The 18691-nt window shown below is 32.9% G+C and overlaps 1 protein-coding gene across 3 annotated transcripts in view; it reads left to right on the top strand.

Annotated features, from left to right (window-relative positions):
• EYS (eyes shut homolog) overlaps positions 1-18691 on the top strand; it is a 743667-nt gene that overhangs the window by 135507 nt on the left and 589469 nt on the right. The gene's annotated exons all lie outside the window — the stretch shown is intronic.

Here is an 18691-nt window from a genome sequence, read left to right as displayed (position 1 = left end):
TCCCATACTATCTTCCAATTTTTGTAGCAGTTTTTATCAAATAGTGGGTTTTGGTCCCAAAAGCTGGGATCTTTGGGTTTGTCATAGACTGCCTTGCTGAGGTCACTTATCCCAAGTCTATTCCACTGATCCTCCTTTCTGTCTCTTAGCCAGTACTAAATTGTTTTGATGACCACTGCTTTATAGTATAGTTTGAGTTCTGGGACTACAAGGTCTCTTTCCTTCGCATTTTTCCCCATAATTTCCCTGGATATAATTGATCTTTTGTTCATCCAAATGAACTTTGTTATTTTTTTTCTAATTTAGTAAAAAATAGGTTTCTGGTAGTTCAATTGGTATGGCACTAAATAAGTAAATTAATTTGGGTAGGATAGTCATGTTTATTATGGTAGCTCATCCTACCCATGAACAATTGATGTATTCTAGTTGTTTAGATCTAGTTTTAATTGTGTGGAGAGTTTTTTGTAGTTGTGTTCATATAGTTCCTGTGTTTGTCTTGGCAGATTGATTCCTAAGTATTTTATATTGTCTCAGGTGACTTTAAATGGAATTTCTCTTTCTAATTCTTGCTGCTCAACTGGGTTGGAGATATATAGAAATGCTGATGACTTATGTGGGTTAATTTTGTATCCTGCAACTTTGCTAAAGTTGTTGATTATTTTGACTAGCTTTTTGGTTGATTCTCTGGGAAAAGAGCGATAGCTTGGTGTCCTCATTGCATATTGTAATACCTTCAATTTCTTTTTTTCCTCTAATTCCTACAGCTAGTGTTTCTAGTATAATGGCAAATAATAGAGGTGATAATGGGCATCCTTGTTTCATTCCTGATCTTATTGGGAAAGCTTCTAGTCTGCCCCCATTGAAGGTGAAGTTTGCTGATGGTTTTAGATATATACTCTTTATTATTTAGGAAAGACCCTTTTATTCCTATGCTTTCTAGTGTTTGCAATAGGAATGAGTGTTGTGTTTCATCAAAGGCAAATTCTGCATCTATTGAAATAATCGTGATTTTTGTCAGTTTGCTTTTTAATATGGCCAATTATGTGGATGCTTCCCTCCCAACCAGTCCATTTGTTACCCTTCTAATTCCCCATAGGGCACAAATCAATTCTCTGCCCCAATGGCTTGGAATATTCTTCCCTCTTTGAGTCAATTTCAATGCATGTAAGAGTTGAGTATTTCCTGTCTCCAACCTCTTTATCCTCCCAGTTTTTTGATATTCATCCCCCTTCTGCCATGAGCTTCTTGTTGGCATATAAATTTACCCCCTTTTGTTTCTTTTTCCATTTCTTTTAGTATTAGCCTTTTTTTAGCTCTAGTGTTATATATATATGTATATATATATACATATATATATACACAGATATATGTATTTATACATACATATATTTATTTACATATTTATGTCTTGGCATTTAATCCTATACAATTTGTCACTGTTCCCTCTAAGTGTAACTCTTCTAGCTGCCAAGGTGATAATAATAATTTTTGAGAGTTACCAATGACCTCTTTTCTTATAGGTATATATATCATTTTAACTTATTGGGTGTCAAAAAAAGTTTTGAAAATGAGGCAAAGGAGTTGAAAGATCAGAAGGAGGAGGAGGATGAAATCCAGTCTTTAAAAACCAGAATACAATTAGAAGCAAGCAACTTCACAAGACAGCGGGACACTATAAAACAAAATTGAAAGCATGAAAAAATTGGGGAAATTAAAATATGAAGCACCTCTTTCACAAAACAGAATATTTAGAAAATCATTCCAGGAGAGACAACTTAAAAATCATTATTCTACAAGAAGACCATGACAAAAGAAAAAGGCTGGTCATCATACTACAGGAAATTATCCAAGAAAAGTGACCTGATATTCTAGAACTAGAGGGTAAAGTGGGAATTGAAAGAATTCATAGATCCCCTCCTGTACTTTATCCCTAACTGACAACACCCAGGAATTTTATAGCCAAATTTAAGAACTATTAGATGTAGGAAAAAATATTACAAACTGCTAAGAAGAAGTCATTCTGATACCATGGAACCACAGTGAGGATAACACAGGATCTGATTGCATCTACACTGAAGGACCAAAAGGCATGGAATATAATATTCTGGAAAGAAAGGGAAATAGGCCTACAACCAAGAATCAACTACCCAGCAAAACTGACTATATTATTACAGGGGAAAGTATGTTCATTTAACAAAATAAAAGATGGTTTTCCTCATATTGAACCATCCTTGTATTCCTGAGATGAATCCTATCTGGTCATAGTGAATAACCCTCACGATCACTTGCTGTATTCTTTTTGCTAGTATCCTATTTAAGATTTTTGCATCTATATTCATTAAGGTGATTGGTCTACAGTTTTCTTTCTCTGTTTTTGACCTGCCTGGCTTTGGAATAAGTACCATATTTGTGTCGTGAAAGAAATTTGGTAGAACCCCTTCTTGGCTTATTCTGTCAAATAGTTTGTATAGTATTGGGGTTATCTGTTCTTTGAATGTTCTCTTGAGTTCTGTGTTTGGGCATAGTTTTCTGTTCAAGTCTGGTCTTTTCTTTACAATGCTTGGAATTCTTTTTTTAATTACTAGTTCTTATTTTTTTTAAATCAATATTATCTACCCTCATTAAATTTTGAAAAATCATTTTATAGTTCTTCCAGAAATTCTTGTTGGCCTTATGTTTAGTCCAGTTTTTTTCCCCCCTTTGTCATACATAGAAGTTTCTACACTATTTATTTTTCTGAGTGTCTGTCTTGATTTTCTCAGTAATAATATCTTTATCTGATCAGCTTTTTTGTTTGTTCATTTTTCAACAATATTTTATTCTTTTAAGACTTCTTTAAAATTTAAATTGAAATTGTTCTCTATTCCAGTTGTGAATATGGGGAAGTACATTGTCCTAACTTCAGAAAGTTTTGCACTGCTCTTTTTGAGAACTAATTCTGGGTTTTGGATGTTTTCAGTGTTTCTAAGGTGGTGTGATTTGGGGAAATGTATGGTTACTCTTCTCCTAGTCTTAGGTGTATTTATTTTTTGCTTACCAGGAAAGGCTCCTTCTCTCTAGGGACTAAAAGTGATATGGTTCCTGGGTGCTTGAGATGGTTATAGGCCACCAAAGAGAGTCTAGTTCTGAATTTAGTTATAGTGCTGAGATTCCCTGTAATCTCTTTTTTACTATTTAACAAATCTCTTTAATGTTTTTGACATGGGAGCTCCTGAAGTTGCTATTTCCATTGTACCCACCAATTCCACAATAGATGTTGTTCACATAAATTCTGAGCCAGCTGCCAATCTCATGGCATAGATCTCTCCTTTATATTCCTAACTCTAGAGCTAGAAACATATTCCTCTCTGACCTTTTAATGGATCTACAACTTCAGAATTCAAGTGGAAGCATAATTTTAAAGTTTTTTTTGAGGACATATTTGAGAGTTCCTCTGAGTGCTTCCTTTACTCTGTCATCTTGGCTCTGAACCTTGAAAGTTGGTAGTTTGTCCTTGTATTACTTTTTAAAAAATTCTTCATTAATACTCCACATAAAATTTCATGATTTCTCAAAAATCAAAGTATATTACAACTTAACTTAAAAATATATTTGGAAAATAATTGGAAACTGAAGGGATAACCATCAGTTGGGGAATGGTTGACAAATTGCAGTTTGTAATTTGAATAGAATATGAGTGTGTCAGAAGTAATGGCAGACAGGGCAAACAAAAGGGGAAAAAAACCCTAGAAAGACTTTTATGAAGTGAGATAAAGTGAGCAGAAGCAGGAAAAAGCTACACACAGTAACAATAAAATACAATGATCAACTGTGAATGACAACTATTATCACAATGCAATGATCCTAGAACTCCAAGGGATTTATGATGAAAAAGACTATGTACCCTCATAAAAAGAATGTATAGAGTGTGAATGCAAATTGTAGCAAAGTGTTTTTCATTTTATTTCCTTAATTTTTTCTTATATAAACTATATATTTATGCCTTCTTTCACAATATGACAAACATAGAAATATCTATTTCATGATTATATATATATATATATATATATATATATTATATATATATATATATATATATATATATAACATACTGCAATGGTGAACATATGGCAAGTGTGCCAAAATAGGTACACAGAATCCTCTCTGTGGATATATCTGCAATATCCAATCAGAATTTGTTACAGTAAGCCAGGTGGAGTTGTTCCCCTCCCTCTCTCCATGTCTCTGAGGACATTCCCCACTTTACCCACCCCTCTGCCCAGTGGCCCAATAGGAGCACTTCCTCCCTCCTCCATCTGGAATAAGGTTCTGGGGAAGATATGGTGGCTCATGTGCTGCATGAGGGTATGGCACATATGGTAGCCTGTTAAGTCTGTGATGAATATTATTCTTGTGGGGTTAGAAAGGAGTTAGTTTTGAGAATAGCAAAGCTCATATAATGATACAGAGCTGAAGAGGAGCAGAGTGCTGGGACCACTCTCCTCCCCCTCTCCACATGTGCCTCTTATCACCTGCCCCTCTGCTCAGCAGCCCAATGTGAGTGCTTCTTCCCTCCCCTTTTGGATATAAGGAGGGGTCAGGGGGTGAGGTGGAGCATTGTGGCACTTGGTGTCTGGGGAGGGCAGGCACAGCACTTGGTCTGTGTGTGTGTGTGTGTGTGTGTGTGTGTGTGTGTGTGTGTGTGTGTGTGTGTGTTTGGGTTGGGCCCTGGCACTCAGTCTCTAAAAGGTTCACCATCAGTGACATATCCTATTACCTTCCACCTTAGGGATGGGAAAGGGGAAGGATGGAGACAACATGAATCACAAAATGTTAGAAAGTGATTATTCAAAATTATATCTGCATGTAATTGAGGAGAATATAAAAAATGGGGGAAGATAAATTACAAATGCTTCAGAGTATTAAGGAAAATATGATAATAAATTGTTGGTTTAGTTTTGAATGTTCCAACTATTTTGTAGAAAAATTTGTAACTACACCTGAAGTGCTATAAAACTGTGCCTACTCTTTGATCTAGCAAAATCATTGTGGACTAAAAAATATAAAAAGAAAAGGGCCTATATGTACAGAAATATAGTAGTTCTTTGGGATTAGAAATAAATTGGAAGGTGAGGAGCTGCTCATCAATTAGGAAAAAGCTGAACATTTTGTGATATATACAATTTTATAACATTCTGGGTTTAATTACAAATTGTTCTTCAATATGATTACATTGGTTCACAGCTCCACCAAAAATATATTAGCATTCCAATTTTTCCTTCCACTTCAATATTAATCATTTTGCCCTAATGTAATTTTAGTCAGTCTTCTGAGGGTGAGATGATATTCAGAATTATTTTGACTTGTGTTTCTCTAATCAGTAGTAAGTTAGATCTTTTTTCATATACCTATATATGGCTTTGATTTCTTCATATGAAAGTTGTCTATTCATAACTCTTTCCAGTTTAAAAATTGGGAGGTAGGTTTTATTCTTATAAATTTTCAAAGTTCTCTATGTATTTTATGTATGAAACCTCTATCTGAAAAGGTGCCTATACATTTTCCTCACCTATTTCTTTTATTTTTCTTTTTAACTTTGGTAATTTATATTTTAGTCAGCACCTATAAAAAGTATTTTGCACAAAATATGCATTTTGTAGATATTTTGTTATTTCTGTTCCTATGGTACACTGATTATTTTCACAGTATGTTTCATTGTAGGAGAGATGGTCTAGATCTATGATATTATAGATTATGAGAAATCTATGAAAAGAAACTCTTCCTAACAGGCTAGATTGTCAACTGTTCTTCAATTTAGTCTCAGAGCTTTGCCTAGGGCTAAGTGATTTTCTCAGGGAGATCTAGTCATTAATATATCAAAAGACAAATTTGATTCTAGGCAGTTTGTCTATCAAATTTGTTATACTGCTTTTTCTTAGAGGAGCGCTTCTTGAATTAATTTGCATCCTAAACAATTCAGAACAGAACTATATTGTATATTGCTTGCTGCCTTATTCTTTCATGACTGCATGGGGTCATTTCCACAATAAAATTATATATTTCTCAAAGGCAATGAAAAGAACTTGTTATTTCACTGTCATCTGAAATACCTAACAGAGTTCTAGTTAATATTAAGTATTTTGGAAATATTTGTTGTCTTTGAAATGTTCATAATGAACTTTTATTATTTTAATATCTCAATAAAAGATGATTATTCAAAATAAAATACCTTTAAAGATTAATTGCAATTCTCAGTGAATCTGAAAAGGATATTTATTTAAAAGATCCAAGGATTAAATTCTTTAAAATGGTAAATCATAAAGTACCAATATTTAAATTGAGAGAATATATTAAAAAAAACTTTCAAATTTGTAGAAATGAGGAAAAAATGTTTTCTTTCCCTAGGAGATTTTAATTGAAAATTTTTTATTTAATTAATTAATTAAGAATATTTTCCCATGATTCATACATGGTTCATTTTCTTCCCCCCCCAGTCAACAAGCAATTCCACTAGGTTATACTTGTGTCATTGATCAAGACCTATTTCTGTATTATTGATAATTACACTAGGATGATCATTTTGAGTCCACATCCTCAATAATATCCCCATAAACCCATGTGATCAAGCAGTTGTTTTTCTTTTGTGTTTCTATTCCCACAGTTCTTCCCTCTGAATGTGGATAGCATTCTTTCTTATAAGTCCTTCAATTGTCCTGGATCATTGTATTACTGCTATTAGAGAAGTTCATTACATTTGATTGTACCACAGTGTATCTGTCTCTGTGTTTAAGCTTCTCCTGGTTCTGTTCCTTTCACTTTGCTTCAATTCCTGGAGGTCATTCCAGTTCACATGGAATTCCTCCAGAGGAAAAAGTATTTTGCAATTATTTCTTTAAAATTTACAGTCACTCTTTTTTATCCCCTGTAAGTATCCCTTGAAACATGCCATTTTGTCAGTACTTAAAATTGTGAATTCCTTTCATCTTTCATACCTCAAATTTACTGTATGTTCCTAAATAAAGCTATTTCAGGGTCTATATTTTCAGTGAAGGCCTGTACTAAATCAGGCATTGTTTTGTATAGTTTATAAATATTGTCTTTTTTATTTCTATAGACAAATTAAATGACTATAACTTCCTAATAACTAAGAGTAATTTATAACAATACCAAATCTAATAGCACAATATTGAATATTATTCATTTGTTTGTCTCACATATGTACTTTCTATTATTTCCCCCTTACTTATGCCAAATTCTCTTAGGTTTAAATGTTAAGCCCTTCTCACCAGAGAAAAAAGGCCTTGCTTAAACAAATTCAATGACTAAGTCAATTCAAAAGCACTTTACTGATTTAAGTTGCATTTAAATTGGGTGAAAAATAGAGAAATATTATATAATCCCTTGGTAAACTCAGACTTTGAAAAGTATTGTAGAATAAATTCATTGCCTGCTTTGCATGAATTTTCATATATATATATATATATATATATATATATATATATATATATATATTTCATGGTTCTGTAACATTTTTCTGTAGTTAATGAACATTTGGAATCATGGGGTCCAAACAAAATCGGTAGAGTATATGTGACATTGGGGAGGAAAGGGCTATGATAACAAGAAAAATGACACCAATTTCATAAGAAAATTATTAATTTGATGAATTTGGTTTTTCTCCATTTTTTAAAAATCAAGGTTTTAAATATTTGGAAATTGAACTAGTTACTTTTTCTTGCTCAAGTATATTAATATTTAAACTATCTCCTTAGACTATAAATAATTTTCTTCTAAAAGGCAAAGCTCAAGAGAGTGGTCATATTGAGATGTTTTTGTTTGCATTCTTAAATTGAAATGAGATATCTTCAATATGGATGATCACATCCATGACAGAGATTACAACTGATCCATTTTTGTCTGTTCTTCTTGACTCTAGTCTAAGCTTATACATTTCTCTGAAATATTCTAAGTTGTACTTGGAACTTATCTCAAATTTTCTTGAATTCACAAAAAGAGCAATGGAATACAAGGGCTATCCAACAATTATCAGTATTTACTGTGCTTTTTTTGTCATAGATATAGAACAAATAGAAATTAAAAGATAATATATAGATATACTATTATATGTATAATACATACATGCATATGTCCATGTAAATACTAAAAAATGAAATAGTTTAAAAAGTTATTCATCAAATTGCCTGTCATAATTTTGTAGTCATTCACTTGATTTTTCTGCTGTTGATGGTTATGACAAATTAGCCAGTGATCAAAAATTTCTTCTAGTAATTAGCTTTCCAGTACACAAAGTATACACACTAACAACTCACTATCTATAACAACTCATTTTTCAACTTGACTTCCACTTGGTATTTGATCCAGGAGAATGAAAAAAAAATCTTTGGAAACATATTTCTTTATGTTTTCTGCCTTATCTAAATGTTACAGTTAAAGGATCATTTTACAAGCTCATGTCTAACATACATTCCAAAGAATACTGAATAATTTTCATGTCCTTTGTTGGAAGATAGTTTTTAAAAATAGCATTGTGTTGTAGCAAATATTTTAACATAATATAGAAGCCCATTTAAATCTTATAGTTTTAAAATATTTCTGGCTATTGTATAATTATCAAAATGTGATTTATTGCAAAATATTTTTTCTACTATAATTATTCTCAACAAAACCTATATAAACAGTTCTTATTAACATATTATATAGATAGGATAATCATCATACACGCTGAAAATTATATACTTTCTTCTTGGTTCTCTTCCATTTGGTATTACTAATGTCCAGGATTGTTTCTAGTCCCTCAGAATCCTAACATTTATGTCATATCCAGAACACATTTTCTCTAGATAAACTTGGCTTAATCCAGCTGCTTCCATACCACTCAGCTTTTTTTCCCTCTCTTTTGATCATTTCAATCTTCTATATAAGCCTTTTTAATGCTACAATTTTAGATTACAAGTGTAATGATTCAGTCAATTAAATGGTGAAGGATCATTTAAATACCTTCTATACACTAGGAACTTCTTAGTGCTAGGGATGCATATAAAAAAAAAAGAAACAGTTATCACTCTCAAAAAGTTTATGTACAGTCTGTATATGTAGACTTCATATACATGTAAATAAAATATTATAAGCAAATATAAAGTAATTAAATAAAATGTAGTTAGTAGGGAAGGACATTAGCCATTGGGTAGATAAGGAAACACTTTATACAGAAAGTAGAATTTCAGATGAAACCTAAATGAAGAGGATTTTATTAGATAGAAGTAAGCCAGTGGAAAGATATACAGAGTATCCCAAAGGGATCAGTAATAGGGACAAAGGTCCTATTTATAAAAATAAATGGAAATAGCTCTTTTTGTGGAGGCAAAGAACTGGAAACTGAAGTTATGTCCATCAATTTAATAATTGCTGAAAAATTGTTTTATATGATTGTACTGAAATACTATTGCATCATAAGAAATGACAGGCCAGATTATCACAGACACCAAAAATAACTAAACAAACAAACATAAATAAATAAATGATCCTAGAAAGATTTATATGAAATGCTGCAAAGTGAAGGAAGCAGAACCAAGAGAACATTTCACATCCGAATAGCAATAAAGTATGACAAACAACTGTGAAAGACTTCATTATCAATAATGCATGGATTCAGGACAGCTCCAAGGGACTAATGACAAAACCATCTATCTATTGCTATAGCAGGAACTGATGTAGTCTGAATGAAGATTGAAGCATCTCATTTTTCATTTTATTTCCTCCATGATTATTTCCTCTAAGCAAAGCAATATGATTATTCTTTTACAACATGACAAACATGGACATCTTAAATGTAGGATAACACATGTACAACCTATATCATGTTACCAGCCATTTTGGGGATGATTGAGTTGTAGAAGTATTGTGAGGGTTTTCTAACCCTTATAAATTATTGGTATTGGTATACAATTCATCATAATTGTGAGAAATATTCAAGTAAGAAGGAAGGAAACTGTGGCGAAATATCATTGAGTTGAAAAATTCCATTTTAGCTTAAAGAAACCCAACTTTCTCCAATTGTCTATGTTTATCTGTTGCAATCAACCCTATTTCCTAATCAACTCTTGATTAACTCTTATTTAACAAATATCCTATTACAGAAGGCATGGAGAGAACATGAATTGCAAAATGTTGGGAAATGATTATTAAAAATTGTATACACATAATGAGAAAAGAAAAAAAAACAATTTAAAAAGAAAAGCAAGTGGACCATAACCCAAGTCTAATTGAAGATTTTGAATTTAGATTTTATATGTGCTTATATATATAATAATATTGTCTATTTTTCTTTCAAGTCAATAGTGTCTGTGCTAGTCTTTTAACATTGTTAATTTTTGTTGTTGTCATGTCAAAAAAACCACAATCCTAACTCTTGCTATTTTATGTAGCAAATTTGTTTTTGTAGCTCAAAAAAAAGAGAAAAAATATGAAAAATAGATTTTGCTGTCTGTGAGTAGAGTTGATGGATTGCTGAGTGCAAGAGAGTAATATATAATGAGATTTGAAAGTGAATTTCAGGACAGGTTGTAATGAATTTTAAAAACTACTTTTCATAAATGTTGCATTTTATTCTTAACATAATAAGGAGTCACCATAGTTTATTGAGTAGGGGAAATGGTGTGATTGTATCTGTGCTTTACAAAAATTATTTTGACAGTTGTCTGCAAAATAGACTACGAGAAAAATAAAATTGAAACAGAGGAACCAATTAGTAGGACACTGAAATAATCTATGCAATAGATGTTGAGGGCTTTGTCTGAGGTAATTTCTTTATCATATCTTAAGGATGAAAAACTATTATAAAAATCCTAGTCTTTACTAGTCTTTTTAATGGTATTTTCATCTTTTTGTGTTCTCAGACTGGCTTTGTACAATTAACTATTTTCCCAAAGTTTATTTAAAATAAATTTACCTTTCATTTTTTCACTAAAGCACTGTGGTAGAAGAGAGAATTGATCTCACAATCAGTAAAATTTCATTAAACTACACAAAATTTTTAAACATCTGTAAAAATTAAATTATATATCTCTAACAATAAAAACATTGTATTTAATGAGATTTATTAAGGATCATTAGAAAACCAAGGAATAAAGAAGATACAAAATAAAAACCACATGCCCATAGCTGATTAGCCCATTTTAAATTGTGATCTCGTCAATGTGGAGAATCAGGAGAGATTATAGGGAATTCTGGGAAATATCAAGGACTTCTGGGGAATGAAATCTAGGGGTCAAATTCTCCATTTTTTTCAATGCCCCCCTAAGAACCGAGGAAGACTAGTCTCTCTGATGGGTCTTGTAAACATACCAACTTTGAAATTACAATAATTTGAAGATAAGAGGAAAAGAGAACAAAACCAATGATTGCTAGGCACATTGACAAAAAGCCAAGTGTGGGAAGTACCCTTCTGCATAAGAGTGTACATACAAAACAAATGCATTTAAACCCTACACAGTTCAAATCACCACATCCCAAAGTTCACTCTGGATCTTCTGGTGCAGCATGTGGTCTGTGCAGGCATCTTTACAGTGCCTTCTCTAAACAGTTCACTTTCTGGAATCAGAGAGGTAGCATGTTTCTTAACCTAAAATTATTCTCAAAAGGAATTTAGACTTTGCAATTTAAAATAATAATAATTATACATTCACCCCTGAAGAAGGTGATTGAAAAATACAGGGATCATTTAGGGATGCATGGCTGAGTTACAACATATATGAATCAATTGGCAAGGGAAATAAAAAAATTAAAAAAATCCTAATAAAAAGAAAATAATTTGTGGATGAAATATAGACTATCAAAATCTTATGTGTAAAAATTCTAAGTAAAGGAAAAATAAATGTATATCAGAGCCTTGAAACAGGGCCCAATTAAAATGATATAAGCAATTAAGCATTTACCCAATCAGTAGCCAGGACTACAGAAAGTTTGCCACACTATGAAAGACAGAAAAGGGACTAAATTTTAGGAGCCAGGTAGAAGCCAAATGTGAGATACTTGGTAGAATGTGGAACAAGGGACACCTGCCTTTAACACATGTTAAACAGCCACAACCTTGAACCCCAAACACGTTCAAGTCCTCTTGTCATGGATCAAAATTTTCATCAACCCCATTGGGATTGGTTGGTCTATTTAACCTTGTGCTTGATTGGCACTTTGGAGTTAACTTTGTGCTTCTTTGGAACTGTGTAATGGGTCTTTTTGTATCTTCTTGTCCTGGAATCAGACAGAATCATTAAGCTAAGTCCCATTAATTTTTTTCAACAATTAATGGCATCATTTTTATAGTCTCAAGCTTTTGGGGCATGCATTGACATTATAGCAAATATATTTTAAACTTATATTACTGAAAAATCAAAAAAAGTTAAAATATTCTTAATTCTGGTGACATGTGCTTCAATATAAAAAGGAGAGAAAAAATAAAAAAAACTGAAATAGTATATTGCACATGCAAGAAAAATATAGTAATAAAAGAGTTTTAAAAATAAAAATATAGCTTATAATCATTGACACACTGTGTCAGCTAAGGAAATGTAGAATTCAAAGGTTTCTCACCAAAAATGAGATCCATTTCCTCTTCATACCTGGTCATAATCCACTGTGAGTACAAGCAAATGATTTTCATAAAGTAACAGTTGTTTTTTTTTTTTTATAAAGAACAGTAGTACAACAGGTAATGCACATTCAAAAAGTATCAATATTCCCCAAATTATAATAGCCCATTTAATGATAATAGCATTATTATATTATATTATAATAATTACCTTTTGATGATTCTCTTGAGTTCTGTGCTTGGACATCAAATTTTCTGTTCAGGTCTGCTCTTTTCTTTAGGAATTCTTGGAATTCTTCTATTTTGTTGAATGACCATACTTTCCCTGTAAGAATATAGTCAGTTTTACTGGGTAGTTGATTCTTGGTTGTAGACCTAGTTCCCTTGCTTTTTCGATTATCATATGCCATGCCTTTCATTTTTTTCAGTATGGATGCAGCCAGATCCTGCATTATCCTCACTGTGGTTCTGTGGTATCTGAATGACTTCTTGGCAGCTTGTAATATCTTTTCTTTGGTCTGACAGTTCTTGAATTTGGCTATAACATTGCTCGGCATCATCAGTTAGGGATTAAGTACAGGAGGTGATCTGTGGATTCCTTCAATCTCCACTTTCTACTCTTTTTATAGGATATTGGGGCAGTTTTAAAAATAATTCCCTGTAGTATGATGTCCAGGCTTTTTCTTTTGTCATGGTCTTCTGGTAGACCAATGATTCTTAAATTCTCTCTACTTGAATGATTGTCTAAATCCTCTGTTTTGTGAATGAGATGCTTCATATTTTCCTCAATTTTTTCATTCTTTTGCTTTTGTTTTATAGTGTCCTGCTGCCTTGTGAGGTCACTTAATTTTAGTTGTTGTATTCTGGTTCTTAAAGACTGGATTTCATCGCTGACTTTTTGATCATCCTTTTCCTTCTGGTCTGATTTTCTTTGGAGGTCATCTTTCATCCTCTTTACATTGTCTTTCATCTTCTTCACTTCATCTTTCATCTCCTTTGCCTCATTTTCCACCTGGTTGATTTTGGCTTTCAAGACACTATTTTCCAGTTCCAGATGACTTATCTTAGTTTTTAAATTCTTTTCCCAATTGTCTTCAGCCTCTCTTAATTGTGTTTTGAATTGCATTTTGAGTTCTTCCAAAGCCTGTATCCAGTTCTCTGGGATTTCTGATTTTTCATTTGCTGTTCCGTCCCCCTCTGTTTTGTTCGCTCTTTGCTCGTTACCTGTATAGAAGCTGTCTATTGTAATTTCTTTCTTCTTTTTCTGTTGTTTGCTTGTGTTTACCCCTTCTTTGCTCACCATATTTGTCTGTGTTCTTGCTCCTCTCATTTTGCTTTGGTTTTGGGGCTGTCAGTCTCCCCTCTTGGAGCTTTGTCAGATCTCTTGGTACAGTCTCTGGGGGAGGAATGTTGGCTTCCCTGTCCTCTGGAAGCTTTTGATTTGATTAATTTTAACTGGGTTGTGCTGTATATGCTCTGAGGCCGAAGACTCCTGGAAGGCTGGAGGCACCCAGGCTCTCTCCAGTTCTCTCCAGCTGCTTCTCTGCTCCCTGCGTTCCATGCTCTGAGCCTGGCACAGCACTGTCTACAAGGTATACCAGTGCCTTTGCCTGCCTAGAGGTTCCTGTCCATGTGGGAGGCCCTGCACTCTAGGGGGAGGGGGATCCTGGCCTTCCTGAGCTCTGAGAACTCATGATGGCATTAAGTTCAACTGGGTTGATCTGGATGTGCCCTGAGGCAAAAACCTGTGTTGATACTGGAGCCAGATGGAAGGACCCAGCCATGGGGCTGCAGGTGCTTCAGTCTCTCTCTGGCTGCTTTCCTGCCGCCAGTGTTGGACGCTCTGAGCCTGGCCCAAGTTGCTCTCAAAGTACACCCCCCAGACCAGCACCTTTGCCTGTGCAGAGGTTCCTGCTGCTGCTGGGGGCTCAGCACTCTGGGTTTGGGGGGAGGGGTCCTGGGACCTTCCTTCTGCCTTCCCCTTAGACCAGAGTGTTCTCGGATTCTGGCTTTTGGGGGGAATACCTTTTGATTTGAATCCAGAAGGAGGGTTTGACACCTCTGTCCTGTTGTTAAGTTTAAATTTCAGTCACCTAGGAGCTTTCAGTTTGCGATCAGTAAGGAAGGGTTTTCAGAGGTCTGAACTTTTGCTGCTTCTAAGCCGCCATCTTCTTTAAATGTTCATGGGTTTATTTTTTATCCTGCAACTTTGCTAAAGATTTTGATGTCTCATGGAGTCATTAATTTCCACTAGCTGGAATAACTGAATACCTTGTCTTGATCTCTGGAAGAACTAGATTCAAATCATGTTGTAACATTTATTGACTCTGTGACCTTAAGCAAGCCACTTCAATTTCTCCTTGCTCTAGTGTAATTTTATAAAAGAGATAAAACTAGATAAAGTAAAGTAGTCACTTGCCTGAGAAGCAGTTGTTTTCCCAACTCAGAGTTCCCTTTAACCAGTTAAAATATATTTGATTAATATCTTTATCCTGTCACAATGTATCATTTTATTACTTTGGAACCTAGAATGGACATGACTAAAGTAAATTAGTCAAATTGTAGGTATGAAAGAATAATACATGATACCTCATCATATATGCAATGATATTCTTTAAAAACTACTCATATGGCTCTATTTTCACTACTTAGTCTCCCAGACATTCTCCCAAACACAGAACTTGGTATGAATATTCTTCCCCTCCCAGAAAGTCTTGCGATGATTTAAATGGGACCTAAATAGATATTCAGACCTTAGACCAATAGAATTACAAATCTTTTTAAAAGTATCTGACTAGCACAGAGGTTAAGGAAATTAGGAAAAGAAGCATAAGTAAATTCTAAACTGGGGAAATAACCATAAGTAAATATTAAAAAGGAAAAGAAAAGTAAAGAAGAATGGAACCAACAATATTGGACAGATCAGATTAAGACATTTAATATGAAAAATAGAATTTGTTCACCCGTCTGAAAGCTAGAGATTGAGAGAAGAAATGCTTACCCCCCTCTCTATGAATACTCTATTATATCAAGAAGAAAGATTTAAGCTCAACCAGTATAGACCTTATCAGACAATAGCACTCCTTTGCAGAACACTAAACTAGATAAAATAAAAAGCAGTAACTGCAGAAGAAATGATTGACGTTTATAAGCAATACTTAAATAAAAAAGAAGCATTTATACTATGAAACAATTATAAATGTAAATTTTACCATAATCTTATTCATGGGAAGGGTAGCATAGAAAATTTTGGATTCATACAGTTGAAGAATAATTATAAGCACACTTACTTCTACTGTACCAGCTAAGATGCTAGGTTTCAGGTTCATGCACTGGTCTGATTGTGATATTCCATCGACCTTAAACATTATTATATCACAGGAAAATGATTAACAAATCCAATTGATGTGGATGATAAAATAAAATAAAAACTAATAAAGACTTTCAGAACGTTTCCATTGAATGCTACTTTTGTAATCTTTTCTTAACAAGCTGAACTATTAATACAATATACATATACTGAAACAGTTAGCTGTAGAGCTATTTTCAGGCAGATTTGTGACCCAGAGAACTAAAAAGTCTGAACTTGTTCTTACTTCGCATGTCTTTACCTGATGGAGGTAAGTATCCTGCCCATTTTAAAATGATCACTAAGGGCATCTTAGAAATGCCTGAAAGAAACCCTGTTAAAATATGAAAGTTCATCAGGAGCAATTTCCCGCCAAACGGATTTTTCAGACAATCAGAATTATACCAAATCACAGCAGATTCACAAACTATAAGAGTCCCTGGAGGGTACTATTGTTCTATCTATTCTTGATCAAGAATCCTTTCTACAATATTTCCCAGAAGATGCCATCTCTTCTTCACATCTGACTTCTACTTGTAGAACTTATTCCTTATTCTCATTTCTTATGTCATGAAATACTTGCATGTTTTTTTTCCACAATGATCCAGTGATTCAGAAATTCAGAAGTCATCTATTGAGCATTTATAACCTATGTTCTGCTTTTTTAAACAAGGCAAAAAAATCATTCTTTACATAAATATCATTCTTGTATCATCTAACAACAATGTAAACTAACTTTTTAAAGAATTAGTATATGTGTGTGTGTATTTCATTCAAAAATTTCTCCAGTGTTTTCCTATGTCACTATGCCAATCTGTTGTTAAAATGACTTTAGGTTCTTAAAAGCTGGTCCAAAAGAGCATAATTTCAGAAGTTGCTATATTTCTATATTTTAGGTACATATACCAATTCAAAATTAATATAGTTCTATAAAATTATCTGAGACTTTTGAAATAATTGACAAAGGTGACAATCTATTTTGAAGAGGATTGGACTAGGAATCACAAAATTTGTATTTTACTAATTATGCCACATAACTTGTCAAAAGCTAACTTTTCTGCATGACTTCTGGTAAAACACTTCCCATCGTTGTACCTCAGTTTCTTAATCTGTAAAAAAAAGGGAGACAATGGGAGGTTGTTTACAGTCATTTCTACTTCTTATAATGTGAAATATTGTAATACACAAATATATTTTTAATCTTTATATTTTTCAACCATAATCAAAGCAAAGTTTTTTTTTTTGCTAATTTCTCACTCTTTAAAAGATTATACATGGAGGAAAGTAAAATAATTGTCTAAATGACTATATATAGAATATATACATAAATACACATGTGAATGCTATATATATGTATAGATATCAATAGGTACATACACACATAAATATATGTATTTGTGTGTTAACCCAGTATTCAAATATTAATTTGAATTAATCCTGTTTGTACTCTTAAGATTTTATTTCTTTAAAAGAAGTAGAATAAAACATATTCTGGAAAATTTGGCAAAATATAGTTTGCTTTGTGATATTTTACTTATATTTTATTCACTCCAAGAAGTGATATATGATTGTAATGGAATATTGTGGTGCCATAAGAAATGAGGTACAGAATGAATTCAGAAAAACCCACACAGACTTATATGAACTGATGCAAAATAAAGTGAGCAAAACCAGAAGTACACCTTATAAGAATGGAAATATTATTAGATGAAACTGCCTTATTTATTTACTTTGAATGAATACTAATAGAGCATGGAGATTTCACCTCTCTTGTGCTCTTACTATATAGTCAACACATATTAAATTATTCCTGGGTCATACATTTCTCTGTTGATAATTTTTATACAACTTCATATGTAAAATCCCCTGTATCCAATGTGTTAAAACAATATTCTCTCTTGGTACTAAGCTTTAAACAGCCCTTTGGGTGAACTTCAAATTTAGTTCTTCAGAGACTGTAATATCAACTAAAACAATGCTGATATTTAAAAGATGGATCTTTTTTCAGAGATAAGTTTGGAGTATTAAGAAAATTTTCATTCTATAGAGTTTTGCAAAAGTACTCCACTCAGTCCTTCAGTTCAATTCTGTAGTTTAAATCAAATTTCACATCATAATACAAACCAATATAATACAGAAAAGAGAGGCAAAGTAATATAGTAGATGGGAATTTGTACTTAATACTAGAGAAATATAAAATCCATCCACTCCTTAGTATTACATGTAACAATTAGCAAGTCATTTCTAAGTGTCCCAAGTAAGTAAAACTATAAATTACCTTTAATTTCTCAATCTGAATTATTTGAGGGCATTTCCATACACAGATACATGGTGATGTAATAATAGTTTGAGACTCCACTCCCAAAATTATAAGACTTGTTTATTTTAAACTTTTTTAGTTTATAAAATTCCTCATACATTTTGGTTTTAATTTTATCTTCACAGTATTTTTATTAAGCATATAGAAAAACATGTTATTATCATTATTTTATAGATTAGTAAACAGATACCCAGGGAGATTAAATAACTAATTTATGTATAGATAAATGAGAACTTGGGATTGTTGCTTTGCTCTCTGTCTCCAAGTAGTCTCTCTATCATAGGACATTACTATTGTTTAGGCCAGTGATGGTGAACCTATGACATGTGTGCCAAAAAGAACATTTAGAACCCTCTCTGTGGGCAAAGCTGTAGTCATGTGCCAGAGTTCATTCCTAGAAAGTCAGAGGCACTTGGGGAGGAGCTATTCCCCCCAA

This window comes from Monodelphis domestica, chromosome 2, assembly GCF_027887165.1.
Source record: "Monodelphis domestica isolate mMonDom1 chromosome 2, mMonDom1.pri, whole genome shotgun sequence".
NCBI classification, from domain to species: domain Eukaryota; kingdom Metazoa; phylum Chordata; class Mammalia; order Didelphimorphia; family Didelphidae; genus Monodelphis; species Monodelphis domestica.
This window is presented reverse-complemented; position numbering and strand designations above follow the sequence as displayed.